Source organism: Rhinoderma darwinii, chromosome 1 (genome assembly GCF_050947455.1).
Source record: "Rhinoderma darwinii isolate aRhiDar2 chromosome 1, aRhiDar2.hap1, whole genome shotgun sequence".
In the NCBI taxonomy this organism is placed as follows: Eukaryota; Metazoa; Chordata; class Amphibia; order Anura; family Rhinodermatidae; genus Rhinoderma; species Rhinoderma darwinii.
Window position 1 is genome coordinate 6,594,679 of NC_134687.1, and position 16,091 is coordinate 6,610,769.

The 16,091-nt window shown below is 43.8% G+C and overlaps 1 non-coding gene across 1 annotated transcript; it reads left to right on the forward strand.

The window, feature by feature from the left end:
* Positions 1–402: 402 nt before the first annotated feature.
* On the forward strand, positions 403–489 carry TRNAL-UAA (transfer RNA leucine (anticodon UAA)). The gene has a single exon. It is a non-coding gene; the product is annotated as a tRNA-Leu (tRNA).
* Positions 490–16,091: the final 15,602 nt, after the last annotated feature.

Sequence of the window (16,091 nt, forward strand, 5' to 3'; positions counted from 1 at the left end):
AATTCCAGGGCTGTTTTTTTCACGGCTGTCCTGTGTGCTACAATGAAAAAGCTTTTAACAATGTGACACAGACAACCTACGGTCAATTGTATCACAAAACAAATGTCAAAACTCATTTTCTAAAATGTAATGGTTATGAGGTGCGTGAAATGTGGGAACATGACTGGGTTAGTATGCTAGAGACGGACAAAGACTTACAAGTTTTTCTTCTTGAAAAAAGTTTCCCACAGCCTATGAATCCCCGTGATGCTCTTTATGGTGGCCGTACCAACGCTATTAAATTATACCACAAAACTGCCCCTGGTGAGTGTATACACTACTATGATTTCACCAGTTTGTACCCCTATTATTCCCATGTACCCATGTACCCATATTATTCTATTTCCACATTATCCATCCTATACCAGGGTGGCCGAGTGGTCTAAGGCGTTGGACTTAAAAATCCAATCGGCGTAAAAGCCGTCGTGGTTTCGAATCCCACCCCAGGTAAACCTTTTAAACATTGTTTTATTTTTTATTTTATTTTATTTTTTTACAATAAATTTACCCAGCAATTTTATGTGTTTATACAAAAAGAACAAAATGAGCTTTTATTCAAATAATTTGTGAATAACGTGTTCAGATATAACCCTGGTCATGCCTTGGTTGCAGCGAGCACCAATCACATTCATTATTCAAAATGTAACCCTGTCATGCGCACAGTTATACTTATAGTTTCAGAAAACCGCAGAAAACATGTTCGGACGCTTTCCAGGCATGTCAGGGCATGTTTCTGTTCAATGAACACGCCCACAACTCGGTACGCACCAATCACATCACGGCTTCAGCGACCACCAATCACATTCATTCTACGGGCATGAACACGCCCACAATTCCGTATGCACCAATCACTGCATGGCTTCAGCTAGCACCAATCACAATCCTTCTACGTACGCGTCATATGATGCTGTTCCGGAAGAGGCGGGGTTCACCTACCGGAACCGGAAGGGTGTGGTCTGCGGTACGCCAGTTCCGGAAGAGGCGTGTCACTGAACTGGAAGGTCATGGTCTGGGGAACGCCGTACCGGAAGAGGCGCGTCAATGAACCGGAAGGGCGTGGTCTGGGGAACGCCGGTACAGGAAGAGGCGTGTCAATGAACCGGAAGGGAGTGGTCTGGGGAACACCGGTACCGGAAGGGGCGTGTACCAGGATCGGAAGGGTGTGGTCTGGGGCGGCGCCAAACAGCAAAGATCAAAGGATAGGGGCATGGCAATATGTTAGCCACACCCTGACCACGCCCTAAAGTGTGTGGCACCTGTCACAACTAGTTTGACGACTAATGTAGCTCTATACTACTCTCACTTGTTTCTTTCGTATGATTTAGGCAATCAATCCTTGCCTTCTCCCGACGCGTTTCCTTATGGCCCGAATTCCTCAGGGGAGATAAGGCCAGATAACCTCCTTGACAAGGGGCACAAGTTAAGTTGGAGCTGTTTTGAAGTTTAAATCTTCTGCAGTGGCAGGGATTCCTAATAGCACTTGTTTCCTCGTTCTGGAGTAAACGCTGGTTCTGGCGTATGACGTCCTCACCCACATGTGTTTTCTGTTGCTCTTTATACAGGTTATTCCCTCCCTCATTGTGCACTCCTCCAGTGACGTATCCGGGGGAGTGCCCCTTAGTTGAAGCTAATACAAAACGGAATCCAGAACACCTCCCTTACAAAGAACAAGCAATATCTTGGTGGGAGGTACAAGAATTTGAAAATTACATAAAACACAGTATAGTCCCCAGGGGACTAAGAATAACACTAATACCAGCTACCAGATTACAAAGTCCAGAATTGATGCGTAGGTGGGAAACGGAAGCAACAAGTAGTTCCCTGAAATTCATGCAATGTATACTGGACGAAGAAAAACGCATTCTGGAAATAGTAACAAAAAAACTTAAAGAACAAATAGAGGTTACCCTGAAATTTAAATCTGACTCTGAGTACATTGGGAAGGAATTACATCTACAAAACGCTTTTGGAAAATTCCAATACAACCTTATAGAAAGGAAACATCACCAATTCACCCGGGACTTGCAAAATTTCAGAGAAAATAAGGCATATTGCTTTGAAGAAAGGAAAGGGAAGAATAAACCCGAAACGGACCAATCCTCGTCAGATACGGATTTTACAGAATCTGAACAAAATTTCAATAGTAAGAGTAGAACATCGAGAGGAAGAAATTACTCAAGACAATTCAGGGGACGGGGCTTCTCTAGAGGGAGGAGCCCACTACAAACATGGGAAACCTCACAAATGAATCCAAGCACATTACCTTACCAGAATCAAATGATGTATATGAACACAGAGTCTTCATCTTTTTTAGAGAAAGAAGGGCAGAGGACACCCTATCAATTAAGAAACAGAGCAAACAATCCGAGATAAACAAAACCAACTACAGAATTATCAACTTATCCAATAGATCCCTCTCTGACACAGAAATACAGGTACTTAATAAAGGCCTCTCGTTTGTACCTACAACTACCTATGAGGTTTTCAATTGGGTAAAGGACATCAACTTATTTACGAGGAAACTCAAGTGGCACAAACTATATAAAATAAAGGATAAAAAAGAATGCATGGAACTGGGACTAACATTATCAGAATTACCGCATGTAAGGAATTTGGCGTCTCTATTATCCAAAAATGAAAAACCTAGGGGTGAGGGTCCCTTCACTCAATGCAAACTGAAAAGTAGAATAATGCCTCCAACAAGCGATGTCTCGATCATAGATGTCTTCCAGGACTTGGTAGTCAAAGACCTAATAGAAATTGAAACCTCGAGAAAACCATCCAACCTTAATAAAAAAGAACATGAAGCACTGTTGTCGCTGGAAAAGGATGAAAATATAGTCATCAAGGCCTCTGATAAGGGGGGGAATACAGTGGTTCTTACAAGAAAAGATTATATGGATATGTGTCAAATCATCCTAAATGACAAGGAGAGTTACGAAATCCTCAAGGAGAATCCTATACAAAAGGATAAAGAGGAACTCTTTAAGATTTTAAACCGTGGAAAAAATGAAAACCTCATTGATTTAAATGAATTTAAATTCATGGCTATTGATAAACCACGGACTCCCACATTCTATGCCCTCCCCAAAATCCACAAGGGGACCACCCCATTAAAGGGGCGATCAATAGTATCAGGGATAGGGGGCTTAACACAAAATGTGGGCATCTATATAGACAAGGTCTTGAGAAACTTCGTAGAGGCTTTACCCTCTTATACCAAAGACACCACAAATCTTCTACAAAAAATCAATGAGGTCACGGTGGATGATGATGATACCATTTTGGCCAGCATTGATGTGGAGGCACTGTACTCCTCAATCCCCCATACAATGGGTCTAAAAGCGGTAGAATATTTCCTGAACACAAAGGGGACCCACCTACAGCGACACAATGCCTTTGTTTTAGATCTACTAAGATTTGTATTGACAAATAACAATTTTCTCTTCAATGGTCGTATCTATCACCAACTCAGGGGCACAGCCATGGGTAACTCATGTGCACCGACATATGCAAACTTGCTCCTGGGTTGGTGGGAGGAAACCATGGTATTTACAGACGAGCGCCAACATCTAAACAGCCCGATCCTGATGTGGGCACGTTTTATAGACGACGTGTTTGTCCTTTAGAGGGGGACTTGAAAGGGACTTCATTCAATATAGCAAAGAATTGAATGAAAATATTATCGGTTTGAGATTTACATCTGAATCCGACAATCAAAATTTGCCATTTTTGGATGTACACATCTCCAAAAATTACAAAGGAGGACTCATTTCAACTATATACAGAAAACCAACCTCCACAAATAGTCTTTTAAGATGGGAAAGTCATCACCCCATCCCATTGAAACGGGGAATACCAAAAGGACAGTACCTCAGACTAAGACGCAATTGCTCTAATGAACAAGAATTCATAGAACAAGCAAGGGATCTTAAAGCTCGATTCCTTGAAAGAGGGTATCGTTTGAGAACCCTTAAAAAAGCTTATCAGGACGCAATACAAAAGAAAAGGGAAGAACTCCTTATCCCAAAAAGAAGAGAATTAACCAATCAACCCATACGCCTAATTGGTACTTATGATAGATCAGACCAAAAAATTAAAGGAATACTCTGGGGTATCCTACAAATGGATCCAGATCTCAAAGAAGTCATATCCCCCTGGGCAGAGGTCACATATAAACGAGGAAGGAGCATAGGAGACAGAGTTACACATAGTCATTTGAAAAGTTCTAGACCTGACCCATGTTGGTTAGATCGTGGGAAAACGAGTGGATGCTACAAATGCGGACACTGTAAGGCTTGCGTGGCTGTACAAAATACCAAAGAATTTAAGAGTTCACACACAGGAAAAAATTATAAAATAAAGGACTTCAACAATTGCAGTTCTAAAAATGTAGTCTATAAAATCACATGCAGTTGTCCTCGGGATTATATAGGTAAAACCACAAGGGAATGGAGAAAGAGGATCCTGGAACATCTATGTGATATTAAAAATGATAGAGACAAACCGGTGGCCAGACATGTACATTTAAACCATGGGGGGGGGGGTGAAAAATGCCTTAAATTCACAGCAATTGAATTAATTCACCCATCAGTAAGAGGAGGAGATATAGACACAGTAGTTCTGCAAAGGGAATCCAAATGGATATTTAAATTGGATAGCTTGGCACCCCATGGATTAAATGAGAAATTAGATTTCTCTTGCTTCATTTAAAATCTTCAAAATCTTTGTAACAGTTCATTAAAAATATTCCAATAAATCCGAAAACTCCATAAAATAAATTACATACATTAATGGACTATTAACAACTTAAATAGTCATCTAATATTTTGTTATTGATCACCTTTGCGAAAAAAGATATAAAACTCTTGACACAAGAAACAGTATTTATGTATGAAGTAAAAGATACCATGTTAAAAAACAGATGGTTTATTGCCCAAAATATCTAAATAATAATATATCTAAATAAAAGAACAAAACCCACTTTAATAGCTCAAACTTTGAATCTATAAACGGGTTTGCAGGGGTTAATGGAATGTAGTTCTCTGTATTTGTTTCCACAGACTCTACATCGACAGCAGTTGATAAGCCAGACACCCCCCCCCTCTCTCCCAATCTCGGGCAGCACTGGGTCTGATTCACATTGTTAATGCATGCGGCAACGCAAGCTGACTTGCTGTTTGCAGAGGGTGACTCAACTGCTTTTGACAGTTGTTCATGTCCAGCAGCAGCAAGCACAGAGGCAGTGGTCCGTGATTCAGGTAGGAGGAGCTGGACGACACGGAGTCACTGACAGACACTACCCTAAGGGAGGTGTTCTGGATTCCGTTTTGTATTAGCTTCAACTAAGGGGCACTCCCCCGGATACGTCACTGGAGGAGTGCACAATGAGGGAGGGAATAACCTGTATAAAGAGCAACAGAAAACACATGTGGGTGAGGACGTCATATGCCGGAACCAGCGTTTACTCCAGCACGAGGAAACAAGTGCTATTAGGAATTAGAGATGAGCGAACTTATCAAAAGTTCGGTTCGGCTAGTTCGCCGAATTTCACAAAAAAGTTCGGTTCGGACCGAACTAGTTCTGACCGAACCTGTCACTTACGTGCGCCGAGCATGCTACTGTCCAGGGTGCTGATAGAGTTAATGGGCTGCACTAACTCTTTCAGCAACCTTCACAGTACATGCTCGGCGCGCGGAAAATACCATTTAAATGTAATAAAAAAATAAAAATTATACGTTCGTACTTACTTTCCTCCTGTCCGGCCTCCAGCGATGACGTTTCATCCCTTTCGCCGCTGCAGCCAATCACAGGCTGTAGTGGCGGTCACGTACGTCAGGATGACGCTTCATCCCACGTGACCGCCTCTGCAGCCAATCACAGGCTGCAGCGGCGACATGAATGAAACGTCATCGCTGGAGGCCGGACAGGAGGAAAGTAAGTATGAACGTATTATTATTATTTTTTGGCATGTATGTATGTTGGCATGTATGTATGTATGTATATCTGTGCATGTATGTTTGCATGTATGTTGGCATGTATGTATACATGTGCATGTTTGTATGTATATTTGCATGTATGTATGTATGTTTGCATGTATGTATTTTTGCATGTATGTTGTCATGTATGTATGTATGTATGTATGTTGTCATGTATGTATATATGTGCATGTGTGTATGTATATTTGTATGTATGTATGTTTGCATGTATGTTTGCATGAATGTATGTTTGCATGTATGTATGCATGTTTGTATGTATATTTGCATGTGTGTATATATATATATGTATGTATGTTGTCATGTATGTATGTATGTATGTATATATGTGCATGTATGTTGGCATGTATGTGCATGTGTGTATGTATGTATGTATATTTGCATGTATGTATGTTGTCATGTATGTATGTATATATGTGCATGTATGTTTGCATGTATGTTGGCATGTATGTATACATGTGCATGTTTGTATGTATATTTGCATGTATATATGTTTGCATGTGTGTATGTATGTTTGCATGTATGTATGTTTGCATGTATGTATGTTGTCATGTATGTTTGTATGTATGTTGTCATGTATGTATGTATATATGTGCATGTATGTATGTTTGCATGTTTTTATTTTTGCATGTATGTTTGCATGTATGTTTATATATATATATGTGCATGTATTTATGTTTGCATGTATATTTGTGCATGCTTGTATATATGTATTATGTATCTTTGCATGTTTGTTTGTATGTATGTTTTCATGTGTGTGTGTGTATGCATGTATGTATGATAGTTTGCATGTATATATGTGTGTATGTTTGCATGTATGTATATTTGCATGTATATATGTGCATGCTTGTATATATGTATGTATGTATGTTTGTATATATGTATGTATATTTGTATATATGTATGTATGTATGGCCATGTATGATACTGTCTGCTGGCGCCCTGTATCTAAGTCAACTTCACGGCAGGCTTCTATACATGGTATAACAGTCAGTATCACACATTAAACTGAATCTAAGCCTACGACATGTTTTATTTCATTATTTTATTTTTTTACAGGTTTGGTGTTTGGACTACGTCGGTTTCGAGGACTACTTCGATGACGGTTTTTTTTCTACAATAAAATGGTTAATGAGGGTTGTGTTGGGGGTGCTTTATTTCAATAAAATATTTTATCTATATCTTTGTCTTTTTCTTTTCAAATTTTATTATTACCACTTTAGTAATGGCCGCTGTCTGAGTGACAACATCCATTACTAAGGCGAGGCTTAGTGTTAGCCGGTGCAGAGGCTAACACTAACCACCATTATTACCCCGGTACCCACCACCACCAGGGGTGCCGGGAAGAGGCAGGTACGATCCAGTACCCGACCATCTGTTGTGATGGTCGGGCTCTGGGGCGGCCGCAGGCTGGTATTATGAGGCTGGGAAGGGCCAAAAACAGTGGACCTTCCCACCCTTGTAATGCTAGGCTGCTGCTGCTGTGTTGTATCTGGCTGGTTATAAAAGTGGGGGGGACCCCACGTCATTTTTTTAAATTATTTATTTATTTACATTTTTTTTTTTTAAAAAGACATGGGGTTCCACCCAATTTATCATAACCAGCCACATACAACACAGTGTTATTAGCCTGGGAATGGACAAAACCAGTGGCCCTTCCCACCCATGTAATGCCAGACTGCTGCGGCCTTGTATATGGCTGGTTATTAAAAATGTGGGGGACCCGTCTATTGCTAAATTTGTTAAATTCCAAAAAAAAAACGACGTGGGGGTCCCCCCCATTTTTATAACCAGCCCGATACAACACAGCAGCAGCAGCCTAGCATTACAAGGGTGGGAAGGTCCACTGATTTTGGCCCTTCCCAGCCTCATAATACCAGCCGACGGCTGCCCCAGTACCCGACCATCACAACAGATGGTCGGGTACTGGATCGTACCAAGCTCTTCCCGGCACCCCTGGTGGTGGTGGGTACCGGGGTAATAATGGGTGGTTAGTGCTAGCCTCTGCACCGGCTAACACTAAGTACCGCCTTAATAATGGACGCTGTCAATCAGCCAACTGCCATTATCTAGGCACTAATAAAGTTTGAAAAAAAAACACAAAGACAATTCTTTTTTATTGAAATAAGAAATCCCCAACAAAACCCTCGTTAACCATTTTATTAAAATTTGAAAAAACGCAGATCTACGCAGTAGTCCAACGAATCGTAGATGTAGTCCAATCGGTACATCAAAATCTGCAACAACATAAAAAAACAGTTATCAATGTGAACAATACCAATACTTCTACTCTCCTACACACACATATATACACGCACACACACACAAACAACCATACACAGACACACATATATACACAAACACAACAAGATATACACACACACATAAACAGACAAACACATATACACGAACTCACACATATCCAAACACACACACACACACACACACACACAGTTATACACACATACACGAACACATATACACAAACACATATACAAACAAAAACACACATACCCAAACACACATATACACAAACACATATACACAAACACACCCATATATACACACAAACACACACCCATATACACACATATACACATATACAAAAACACACACAAACATCTACACACAAACATATACACAAATACACCCATATATACACAAACATATACACAAAACACATATACACAAACACACCCATATATACACACACACATATAAAAACAAAAACAGACAAAGTCACATACCCAAACACACATATATACACAAACACACATACACAAACACGGTTTCTTTTAAATGCTGCTGGGGAACCCGCTCGATCCACTATATAAGGCTGCGCTACAGTGCAGCATTTAAAAGAAACAGGATCCTGACCTGTCCATAGAGTTTAAGGCAGCACAGAGTATTTCAGGAGATGAGCGTGCAGATTCAGTGCTGCTGCGAACTCTGCTCTTACCATTACGTAGCTCTCAGTCTGTTACCTCTCCTCCACTCCTGTCCTCCAGAACACCTTCACATGATTGGCAAGTCACCACGTAATGGTAAGAGCAGAGTTCACAGCAGCACAGAGTATTTCAGGAGATGAGCGTGCGGATCTTGTGCGGGGTGGTGACTTGCCAATCATGTGAAGGTGTTATTGAGGACAGGAGTGGAGGAGAGGTAACAGACTGAGCTACGTAATGGTAAGAGCAGAGTTCACAGCAGCACTGAATCTGCACGCTCCTCTCCTGAAATACTCTGTGCTGCTGTGAACTCTGTTCTTACCATTACGTAGCTCAGTCTGTTACATCTCCTCCACTCCTGTCCTCTATAACACGTTCACATGATTGGCAAGTCACCACCACGCACAAGATCCGCACGCTCATCTCCTGAAATACTCTGTGCTGCTGTGAACTCTGCTCTTACCATTACGTGGTGACTTGCCAATCATGTGAAGGTGTTCTTGAGGACAGGAGTGGAGGAGAGATAACAGACTGAGAGCTACGTAATGGTAAGAGCAGAGTTCACAACAGCACTGAATCTGCACGCTCATCTCCTGAAATACTCTGTGCTGCCTTAAACTCTGTGGACAGGTCAGGATCCTGTTTCTTTTAAATGCTGCACTGTAGCGTAGCCTTATATAGTGGATCGAGCGGGTTCCCTAGCAGCATTTAAAAGAAACAGGATCCTGACCTGTCCACAGAGTTTAAGGCAGCACAGAGTATTTCAGGAGATGAGCACGGGCAGCCGTTCGTTTTTCCGAGCCGTGCTCCCATCATGCACACGACCGTAAAAACACCCGTTATTGCGGGTCGTAATTACGACCCGCAATAACGGGCTCATAGACTTCTGTTACCCACGGGTACCTTTCCGTATTCTCACGGGAAGGTGCCCGTGCCGTTAAAAAAATAGAACATGTTCTATTTTACGGGCCGTGCTGCTATAATTATAATGACAGCACGGTTCGCAAAAGCGGCCGGCTGCCCGTGGCCGGCCGGCCGTGCTCGTAGTTACGAGTCGTAATTACGAGCACGGCCCGTAAAATAAAAAAATAGAACATGTTCTATCTTTTTAACGGCACGGGCACCTTCCCGTGAGAAAACAGGAAGGTACCCGTGGCTAACAGAAGTCTATGGGCCCGCTATTTCGGGTCGTAATTACGACCCGTGATAACGGGTGTTTTTATGGTCGACTCGTGTGCATGAGGCCCCGTAATGACGGGTGGCTACATGTGTGCACCCATCATTACGGCAGCGTTGCTAGGTGACGTCAGTAAGGGTATGTGCACACACACTAATTACGTCCGTAATTGACGGACGTATTTCGGCCGCAAGTACCGGACCGAACACCCTGCAGGGAGCCGGGCTCCTAGCATCATATTTATGTACGATGCTAGGAGTCCCTGCCTCTCCGTGGAACTACTGTCCCGTACTGAAAACATGATTACAGTACGGGACAGTTGTCCTGCAGAGAGGCAGGGACTCCTAGCATCGTACATAAGTATGATGCTAGGAGCCCGGCTCCCTGCACTGTGTTCGGTCCGGTACTTGCGGCCGAAATACGTCCGTCATTTACGGACGTAATTAGTGTGTGTGCACATACACTAAATAGTCACTGTTCAGGGTGCTGAAAGAGTTAACTGATCGGCAGTAACTGTTTCAGTACCCTGGACAGTGACTACCGATCACAGTACCTGTAAAAAAAAAGACGTTCATACTTACCGAGAACTTTCTGCTTCCTCCAGTCCGGTCTCCTGGCCGTTGCCTTGGTGACGCGTCCCTCTCGACATCCGGCCCGACATTCCTTGATGACGATGCAGCCTTGTGAGCGCTGCAGCCAATCACAGGCTGCCGCGGCCTCTGCAGCCAATCACAGGCTGCAGAGGCCTCTGCAGCCAATCACAGGCTGCCGCGTCAGAAAAGGTCGGACTGGAGGAAGAAGAGGGACTCGTTAACAAGACAACGACCGGGTACGTATGAAATGCTTTTTATTTTATTTTTAATCAGCAGCCTCTTTTCTCTATCAGTGATTGATAGAGATAAGTGGCTGCCGATTTGTATAATGTTTTTGACCGGGTTCGGTCAAAACGGGTTCGGCCGAACCCGGTGAAGTTCGGATTCGCTGCGAACCGAACTTTACCGGAAGTTCGGACCGAAACCGGGTTCGGTTGTCCCGGTTCGCTCATCTCTATTAGGAATCCCTGCCACTGCAGAAGATTTAAACTTCAAAACAGCTCCAATTTAACTTGTGCCCCCTGTCAAGGAGGTTATCTGGCCTTATCTCCCCTGAGGAATTAGGGCCATAAGGAAACGCGTCGGGAGAAGGCAAGGATTGATTGCCTAAATCATACGAAAGAAACAAGTGAGGCTTCCCAGTCCCCAGCCATAAGAACGGAACAGGACTTTAACACATTACGGAACGGGTAGGAGGGGTCATTACCCCACAGAGATTTATATTTATCCTCCTGGGAAATAGATCACTCACATGTTTTGCAACAATTTGGAGATTTTCTTAAACTCTGCAAAGAAATGATAATATCACCAATATTGAATTGACATTTTTTTTGCATGGAGCACTACATCTCCTTTACAACAAGGAAGATTTTTTTGTAAACAGTCTTGTCCTGGTGTGTCTTTTGTTTTACACACTTTTTAAATATGTTACAAGTAAAAGTTACATTTTAAACGAAACTCTGGATGAAATTTTCTGAATTGTGGGGAAGAAGCAAATGATTGGTGGATTTTTTGGGCTCTTGAGTATCGGTAGAAGTGTGGTGATAGTGTGAGATGTGGGAGTAATGGGAGGCATGGTAAGTTGGGATGGAACACCTAAAAAAGAGACAGTTGAAAATGTCATGTCAGAGGGTAAAGTGCAGCTACCATCATCAGCAGTGTTGTCTGTGTGAGGTAATGATGATACTATGGGATCCTCATCTGTAGACAGCTGCAATAGAGATTGTGGTATGGAATCATTGCCGATCAGTTCAATAGAATCATTGAATAAAGGTGATGGTACCGAATCAGAGGTAGAGGGGAGCAAAGCTAGATTTAACATATTGAGACGGTGTAATGACGGGATAGGGAGACAGACAGGTGAGCCCTAATCTACCCGCCACTCAGTCCCTGCCTGCTTGCACGGCCCATCCTAGGCGACGGCGTACAACTGGGCGACGGTCCCTACGCTCAATAAGTGCACGACAGACCAACAGACAAGGGTACACCGAAGCTAAGGGAAATGGGGCAGTTGCCCATGGCAAGACCATGAGCAACAAGAGTAGTGAACGAGCCAAGTCAAACCAGGAGTGTACGAGGTACCAAACGCAGAGCAGGAGAGTATTGGGTAAAGCCAGGGTCAATTTGAAGCAGAGGACAATAGTACAAGCAGGAGCAGCAGAGCCAGGAAACAGACAGAATCACAGGCAAAGGAGGAGCAGGAAATGAGGGTATAAATAGACAGAGGGTGGGAGCTAGCTTCGTCTGGCCAGGCTGTTCTCCCACTCCTCAGCCTCCCAGCCTAAGTGGTAGCAGATCGAGTCACTCTAACAGATCTAGGCACAAATGTAGGCTGATTAACCATTCGCGTTGACAAAGAAGCTGTGTCAGGTAAATCCATTACAGACGGTCTTCTAATTCTGAAGGTAAAAAAGCCCCCATGGGGACAAAGCTTGGGTTTTTATGTGATGAATTGATCACAGGTGGAGAAGAATCAATCTGTATTGATTGGACTTGTGTAGCGACAGAGGGAATTTGGAAATCAATCAATGATCTAGTTGGAGGATTAGTCTTAGCCATATGTCTTGTATTATTATGAAAAGTATGATGATTTTGATTTTTTGGTCTCCTAGTTGTTATTAGGATGGTATAAATGATTGTTAGTAGTTTTTCTTGCAAAAGCCAATGTTTTGAACACAGGAGGTGATGAGTGAGGAGATGATGACCTAGAGGAGGGTGCTATAAGGGGAGGTAACGTAATGTTCCAATTACCTGTGGTATTACGACTGTAATCTGAATGATCCCTATTACGTTTTTTAGCCTTTTTCAAGACAATTTCCTTTTCAAAAATCTTTAGCCGTTTTTCAGTAGATAAAACCAATTGGTTAAAATCAATGTGATTATCATAAACAAGTAATTTCAACATGATTTCGTTGATTATGTCATTGAGTTCATTACATATAATTAATCTTTTGTATGAAATTCTAGTCAAGAAACCCAAAGCACATTGATTCATAAAATCAAACCATTCATTGGAAAATTGTAAGTCCTGTAGATAAGGAGTATTATGAGTCAACCTCAATTCACGAGGTGATATTTTTTCTGAGATATAAATTTTAAAAAAACGACAGTCAATATTATTGAAAGCCTCATTTTTTAGCAAATCCTCGAGGGACAAAAAGAGGTTAGTCATTAGTTAAGTTTGTTCTTTGTGAAAACTTGTTACTCACTGTTGTCACAAAGGGTCTGTGGACCCACTGAGCAGTACCATCTTGGCGGTAAGGCAGGTGGCCAACAGGGTGCAGGTGAAAGTCTATAGTTTGTATAGGTACCTGTGGCAGCTCAGACAGTAGCAGGTCAAGCTCGGCTGGGACTATGCAGCAGGCAGACGTCAGGCGAGGTGAAGCAGGTCAGACGTGGATAAAGCACGACACGACTGTGGCACAGCACAGTGCGCGACCAGGAAGGTATGGAATGCTAGGAGCAGGAACTGGAACAGGTACAGGAACACGTACAGGTAACACTCTAGGAGGCCATCACATAGACAGACTAGGAATACACAACAAAGCTCAGGGAGGATGGGGTTGGGACCTTCTTATAGCCCAGGGTGCTCTGAAGCAATCAGCTCAACTACCGACATGTGTGCGCTCTGGCTTCTCAAGTCTGGACTGAGCTTGTGAGCGCACCCTGGTGGTCACTGTGGAGCAGGACGGCCGTATGTGCAGACATCTCTTGAGAGAAGGGCGTCGACTGGATGGAAGGAGTTCGTGGTCAGCGACCACGGACGTTACAGTATCCCATCTCTTACGCCCCCTCCTCTTGGGACCAGAACGAGAGAGAAACCTCTTAATGAGAGTAGGAGCGTTGAGATTCTCCTCTGGCTCCCAGGACCTCTCTTCTGGACCAAACCCCTTCCAATCTACTAAATAAAAGGTACTTCCTCTTACTTTCTTAATGTCCAAGATCTCCTTAATCTCGAAAGTGTATGAAGGACCGCTGGAGGCAACTGCAGGGCTTGGAGTCTTGGTAAAGCGGTTCAGAACCACTGGCTTCAGGAGAGAAACATGGAAGGAGTTGGGGATATTGAGGGTAGAAGGCAACCAAAGCTTGTAGGCGACAGGGTTAAACTGCTGCAGGATCTCGAAGGGGCAGAGGAACCTGGGAGCAAATTTGTATGACGGCACCCTCAGTAGAATATTCCTGGAGGACAGCCAGACCTTCGTTCCAGGAAGAAACTGAGGGGGTTCCCTTCTCCTTGTGTACACCCTCCGCTTTATGCGGTCGACCGCCAGCAGGATGGAGGATCGAGTCTGCTGCCAGATCTGCAGAAAATCCCCAAAGACCGTGTCAGCAGCTGGCACCTCGGACGTAACAGGGACCGGGAGAGGAATTAGTGGGTGCTGGCCATAGACAATAAGGAACGGTGTCTTCTGTGTGGACTTGCTGGCCTGATTGTTGTAAGAGAACTCAGCCCACGGAAGCAACTGCACCCAGTCATCATGCTGCTTGGAGATTAAGTCGCGTAAGTAGTTCTCCCAGATCTGATTGATCCTCTCGACCTGACCATTGGACTGAGGATGGTAGGCCGAGGAAAAGTCCAACTTTATACCTAGGAGTCCGCAGAGGGCTATCCAGAACTTTGAGGTGAACTGAACCCCTCGATCAGACACAATATGTTGCGGCAAGCCATGAAGGCGGAAGATGTGTTGGATGTACAGCTTGGCCAGCAGAGGAGCAGAAGGTAGATCGGTTAGTGGAACGAAGTGGGTCATCTTTGAAAATCAATCCACCACCACCCAAACAGTACTGCATCCGGCAGAGAGAGGCAGGTCCGTAATAAAGTCCATAGCTATATGCTGCCAGGGAGGATTGGGAACAGGCAATGGCTTGAGCAGACCAGCAGATCTGGAGTGAGCGACCTTGTTGGCTGCACATACAGAACAGGAAGAAACAAAGTCCATAATGTCCTTGGGCAGCGTGGGCCACCAGAAATGACGAGCAATCAGATCCCGAATCTTACGGGCCCCCGTGTGACCTGCCAGTCTAGAGGAGAGTCCCCAGCGGAGGATTCTTCCACGGTCAGCCAGGTGCACAAAAGGTCCCCCACTTGCAGGGGATTGACAGAGACAATGCAAGATGTATCAATGATGTTCTGTGGAATCTCCATGGTGTCTTCGGTCTCAAAAGACCTGGACAAGGCATCGGCCCTCACATTCTTGTCGGCCGGGTGAAAATGGAGCTCAAACTGGAACCTGGTAAAGAACAGCGACCACCTGGCCTGACAAGCGTTCAGCCATTTGGCCGTCTGGAGGTAGGTTAGATTCTTGTGGTCTGTAAAAATCAGGATGGGATGAGCTGCGCCGTCTAGTAGATGTCTCCACTTCTCCAGAGCCAATTTGATGGCCACTAACTCCCGATCCCCAATCGAGGAGTTGCATTCTGCGGAAGAGAAGAGCTTAGAAAAATATCCACATACCATTGACTTTCCCTTGAATCCTCTCTGGAACAGGAGTGCACCAGCACCGACAGAGGATGTGTCCACGTCCACCTCCAACGAGAACTGTAGAAAGACGTCTGGATGATGGAGGATAGAGGCTGACGCGAAGGCACTCTTCAGGCTATTGAATGCAGACTCTGCCTCATGAGTCCACACCTTGGCGTTCATGCCCTTCTTAGTGAGGTTAGAGATAGGAGAAGTCAGTGAGGAGAAGTTTGGAATAAACTTTCTGTAAAAATTGGCGAATCCCAGAAAGCGCTGTATGGCACTCAAGCCTTGAGGGTGTGGCCATTCCAGGGCAGACTTTACCTTTTCAGGATCCATCTCAAGACCTCGATTCGAGACGATATAGCCCAGGAAGGGTAG